Source organism: Lissotriton helveticus, chromosome 6 (genome assembly GCF_964261635.1).
Source record: "Lissotriton helveticus chromosome 6, aLisHel1.1, whole genome shotgun sequence".
In the NCBI taxonomy this organism is placed as follows: Eukaryota; Metazoa; Chordata; class Amphibia; order Caudata; family Salamandridae; genus Lissotriton; species Lissotriton helveticus.
This window is the reverse complement of record NC_136067.1, coordinates 951,585,710-951,591,465: the sequence shown is the minus strand read 5'-3', so window position 1 is coordinate 951,591,465 and position 5,756 is coordinate 951,585,710. Positions and strand designations below refer to the sequence as shown.

Below are 5,756 nucleotides of genomic sequence, written 5' to 3'. Positions count from 1 at the left end.
AGGAACAATGAGTCAACAAACCTTTACTTTAAGTCCTCCACAAGTATTTTGGCACGGTGGATCTGAACCAGTTCTTAAATGGACAGAATGGGAAGAATATTTTTTAAATTATATTGAAACTGTGGACTCTGATGGCAAAATGTCTGCTCAGCACAAGAAACACATCTTATTACATTCTTTAAGCCCTCAAGGACTAAAAATATACCATGAAATGAACAAACCTGTTGTTGGTGGTGGTGATAGTAATGTTTTTAGTGTTGCTCTTGCTAATCTTGATAAGTAATTTGCTACCAAAGTGTGCATGCAATTTTTTTTCAAAGAAAACAGCTCAAAGCAGAATCTATAGATGCTTACGTGAACAACTTAAAGAAATTAGCCACTGATTGTGCGTTTGGTGGGTTATTAGAAAATTTTGTTCGGGACCAGGTGTTTATGCATGCTTTTAATCCTGCTATTCAGGAGCGTTATGGATGAATGGAGATGCTTGCTTGGATGACATTCTTGCTATAGTTTGTAAAGCCGAAAGATCTAGTAGATGTGTCAACGCTTTGAAAACAGAGGCAATGGCAAGTGATACTGTGGCCAAAATAAGTGCGAGTGCTAAACCAAACTTTAACAGTAAACAAAGATCTGAAGGTTAGAGCAACTACAGGTCAAACAGAGAACCACCTAAATGTTATAGATACGCAAGTCTTGAGCATTCTGCTTTTGCTAAATCTTGTCCAGCAATGAAAGTCAAATGCAATTCTTGTGGTATTGTTGGGCATTACACAAAGGTATGCAGAAGAAGATCTAAATTTGTGCAATGTGTTCAGGATGATATAGATTCTGATAGTGAGTTCAGCAGTAATGATGAACGAGTTTCGGAATGTACATCTGAAGTGAAGAAGAAGTTACTTCTGAATATCAGGGATGGATGTTTACTTATTGAACACCAATGCTGGGTTTGCATTGGTGGAGTGCATGTTAAAATGTACGCTGATTCTGGTTCACCTTATTCCATTGTGAATGAAGAGGTATGGAAAAGCACTTTATAGGTAAAGTTGGTAGAAAACTATTTCCTTCTGATATTGAACCAGAAGGTTATGGTGGAGAACCAATTGATATTGTAGATTATCCCTGGTTCAAATTTGAGTTTAAGAATCGCCATTCTTATGGCAAATTGTATATTTTGAGAAAAGGTTCATCTGTTCTTGGTTGGTGAGACCAGAAAACCTCACATATCATTCTCGACCCGAATGCTGTGGATCAGGTATTGGTAATGGATGAAGGTACGAAAACTGGGGACAAACTGTAAAAAACAATTCCGTCTGTTTTTCCCCCAAAATAGGCAAGTTGAAAGGATTGGAGCACAGAATAATACTCAAAGACGGTGCTACACCTAAAATTCATAAAGTTAGGAATATTCTAATTGCCTTAAGGAATGATGTGGCTCTGGAACTTGACAGATTAGTTACCTCTGATATAATAGAGCCTGTTGAAGCTTCAGCATGGGTTTCTCCCTTAGTGGTGGTCAAACTCAGTAATGGAAAATTGAGGCAATGTGTGGACATATGCCATTTAAATGAGAACATCATTGTTGATCAATTTCCATTGCCCCAAATCAATGAAATGTTGGCTTTATTAGAGGGAGCCAAGTGGTTCTCTACTATTGACTTATCTGCTGCATATCATCAGATTCCCCTTGCTAAGAGCAGCAAGAAATGTACAGCTTTTATGACACTGCAGGGTTGTTTTCAATTTAAAAATATGGCTTTCAGCTTGGTGTCAGCTGCAGCTGTTATTCAACGGTTAATGCACCAATTATTTGCCAAGGTCAAACACACAAACAAAATTCAGGACGATACACTGGTTTTTGGGAAAAACAAAATTGAACATGATAAATCATTGGAGGATGTTTTAACCATTTTGGAATTGAATGGATTACCCATTGAATACTCCAAATGTACTTTTGCCAGCAATAATGTCAGTTCAAATGATCTTTATTTCGGTCATAGACCATAAAAGATGCAGACATTTAATCAATAAAACAGCATTTAACACATTTCCTCAGCCATCTAAAAACATCCGACTGGAGATCATAAATAGCAAGACAATGTTTAAAAAACGTTATACAAAAGGTTAAAAATATTAAAATGATTAAAAAAGGAGGAACATGGGGACACTGGAATGCATACCATGGCGACCTGTGTGATTCTCCAACGGCGGAACTGGCGATGCCCCGTAGAGGACCTAGGAACGGGTGTGTGGGCTGAGGAGGGTGAGACTGGCCTCTATTGTGATCTGCCTCTATTCCCTCAGCGAAACGTGTGATGTTCCTATAATTCTGTTTTATACCAACAGGGGCTTGGGGCGACGCAGCACCACTAGTTCGTGCTGGACCCTTGAGTTGGACTTTAGGCTATCTTGACTCTCTCTGCTGGATTTATTATTTGAGTATTGTTTCTGTTTAAATGAAAAAAGTGGTGTGACTACCTTGTTTGTGTCAAATGCTGGTATTCCTTTGCTTTTTTATGGTTTTGCTATACTGCGACGCCGTCCGACCTCAGGGTTGTGGACCGAAAGGCTGTGTACTATTACTTAACCTGATTCCTGCCCTTCATCATTGCCTGCATGTACGCAGATGTGCATATCCATCTGTTCTCTTGACAATACACCACAATAAAAAAGCGTAAAAAAAAAAAAAAGGAGGAACAGTATAGACTGTGCAAAATGAAGCATTACAGATGTAGCAAACCAGAAAATGGGCTGAAGTTAACAATTTCATCAGGGAATATTATTCATAAAAGACCAGCACCTGCGCCACATGGCGAGCAAAAAACGGGAAACTGAAAATACAATAGGTGGAGAAGTCTCATATTTCAAAATTCTAAAGGCCTGGTGATAATGTTTGAACCCCAGGTTCCTACATAGATGGCCCAGCCAGCGCTGTCTTATAAGCTTGTAATGAGGACAGAAAAAGAAAACATGGGGCTCAGTTTCCTCCAATTCTCCACAGGCTGGGTATTCGAGAAGCCTGGATTGGGACCATTTATGTGAAAGAGCCCTGAGTGGTAATGTACCATGCCTAAACTGTACATAGAGTTTTCTTGCTGGAATGGGCAAGATCATATCTAGAAAGGGCTGCATTCTATACTCCTCTTTAATGCTAAGGAACTTTGTAGTTAGAGAGCCCATCGCGGAGTTGCCTAGGGTATCCATCATCTGATGATTTCGATGGAGTCCCACCAGGTCAGCACGTGACAACTCTGCGCAGGCTACTTCAGGGTTGCTCCATAGTTCCAATTTGCCCAACCTCTTGCTCTGGTTCTTTATATAGGCAAACCACTGCAGTCTTTCTGTCCCAGGTGTATTGCTTTGCCCACTTGCGTAATCTGAACTTACGCACACCACTTACTCACATAGAAACTCCAACACTCCACTGGAGGTAAAAATTAGCTTTATTAATATTGTAGGCAAAGGCAATAAGTCACTGAAGCTAATAAATTCTGAGGCACCGAGTGAAAGGCAATAGACAATGAATACACCACACTATATACATAAATATGAAACTGTGAATACAGGTATATAAACAGTTAATGTACAAAGCACCTCACCAGATTCATTTGCAGCACCGGAGACTTCAACATCCCTGGCCAAGCACTGAACACCAAGTTGGGAACCCTGTAGAGACCGGGGGCTCAGGAAGTAATCTTTCCGGGCACCAAAGTTGTCCCGCGAGTGCGTCCACTCCAAGACTGAGTTCCTGAGCTCCACCCCACAGACACCGCTTTTTATAGTTTAAATCAATATGTTCGAGAAGCCTCTAGCAGGCGCTCTCGCCCATCTATTCGCAAGTGCTGGCCTCATCTCTGCATCAGACCCACCCAGACAGACCTGGCCAGATTCTATCTGGGCAGTGCCGAGGCAAAAGACATTCCTTTCCGACTCTCCGGCCTTGGAGACTTGCATGGCCATCCTCCCTCTGTCCTAGAGATAAGTATGGAATGCATGAAAACACTCAAAAGGTACAACATAACCTCACGAGGCATCCTCACGAGATGCCTCGCACCTGCTTGAACTGGTTTACGTGAAAAACATGTTTATGTTCCTGCTGAAATGTAACTCCAGGTCAAGGCAGCACAAAATGGAAGTGCGATGCAACAAAATGGAAGATCAGAGCATTGCATGGAATCGAGGTCAACATGTGGTTTAGCACGTGTAAAATGGCAAATGCAGTACATTCCACCCCTTGACCTTCGATTCACCTATCATACCCCATTGGCCTAAATACCATGGATCTGGGCCTAAAAAGGGAGACAAGATTAGGAATACATTAAATGCAACAACATACTGAAATAAAAATGCAAATAATGACTATAATAACACCCAAATTATACCGAAGCTGTCCAAAATTAGGCAGCCATCCAAACAACCAGTCCCACCATCCTTGGTCAACATCTTGGGCAACCCCTTTCACTAAATCTTTTAAAGCATTAATATGTGTATGGATAGATGTAGAATGATCAGATAAATTGAAACAGAGCCCATCAAAGTCCTCGCAACCGTGGTTATGTTTTAGCAGCAAATAGTCTACAGCTGCCCTATTTTGCAAAACAGCTTTTCTTGTTCCTTGAACATCTAATAATAATTCAGCTAAAGCGGCAGAAGTGTGATTGAGATTCTTCACAATTAAACAGGCAAGCTTAGCAATTGTTCTGGCATTATAAACGGACAGTCCTGACACTCCTACAATGGACAGAGCCAAACTAGTATATTCTGTTCTGGAAAGCAAATCAATATCAGAGTCACAATCCTCAGGTAATTGAATAGCGGCTCTAGAAGAGCGAATACATGTAACAGAATGCATGGGAAAAAGCATAAGACTTAATCGTGATAAGGCACAAGGTCCTCCAGTTATGTTAGCTGGTATGTAAGTGTATGAAATATTACCACACGAAAACAACCATCCTTTAGGTAATTTCACATGGTTAACATGGCTAGCGGCTAATACTGTGTGATTACAAACCATATAATTGGTAACATTACTACAAAAACTGTCATGTCGTAACTGACATAATGTTCGTTGATCAGGGGTCAATTGTTTGCTTTTCTCTAGTTTTAATTGGCCACACTTACCAATCTTGGTAGGGTCACAAGTTAATTGATAGCAAACGTCTCCAGTAGAGATATTGTAGGTAACAATACTTGTCATGTTACTCATGAGGCTATCTGTAACCTCCGGGCAAAAGCGACAGTACTCATAAAGACTCAGATGTGTTTGAACATCACTTTCCTCCACTACCCCATCAAAGTTAGTTTGGTTGAAAATGTGCAGAAGCACCTGTGCAGGGGTAGGTACGGCAACAAGACACATTGATATCATATCAGCTGTACTCTGAAGATTTCTCATACAGAAGTGGGAAGTGTTCAGCACATTCCCGGCCAAGTAGGTCCAGATGTTATCCGGTTGCTGCAACAATGCTGTCATCCGACTTGGGCGGTTGATCCCCTTTGGCATCCCCGGGCCCTCCCGGACCCCTCCGGACACGCCCAAACACTAACCACACAGCGCAAGCATCGCAGCGGCAAGCCATACTGTGATCTAGAAACAGAAAACAAACTGGTATAATCACTCTTGCAAATAACATTTTTCAGCAGGTACATTTTCCCACTTTTCCTGTCCAGGTTTCATGATGACTAGGATGTTATCCTTGCCCTTAGCGATCAATTCTGCAGGTTGAGGAGGTTTGTTTGGGGACTCCACCCACAATTTT

At 41.2% G+C, this 5,756-nt stretch overlaps 1 pseudogene; it reads right to left on the bottom strand.

The window, feature by feature from the left end:
* Positions 1 to 4,243: 4,243 nt before the first annotated feature.
* Positions 4,244 to 5,500, bottom strand: LOC144762561 (uncharacterized; annotated as a pseudogene).
* Between the last annotated feature and the right edge of the window lie 256 nt (positions 5,501 to 5,756).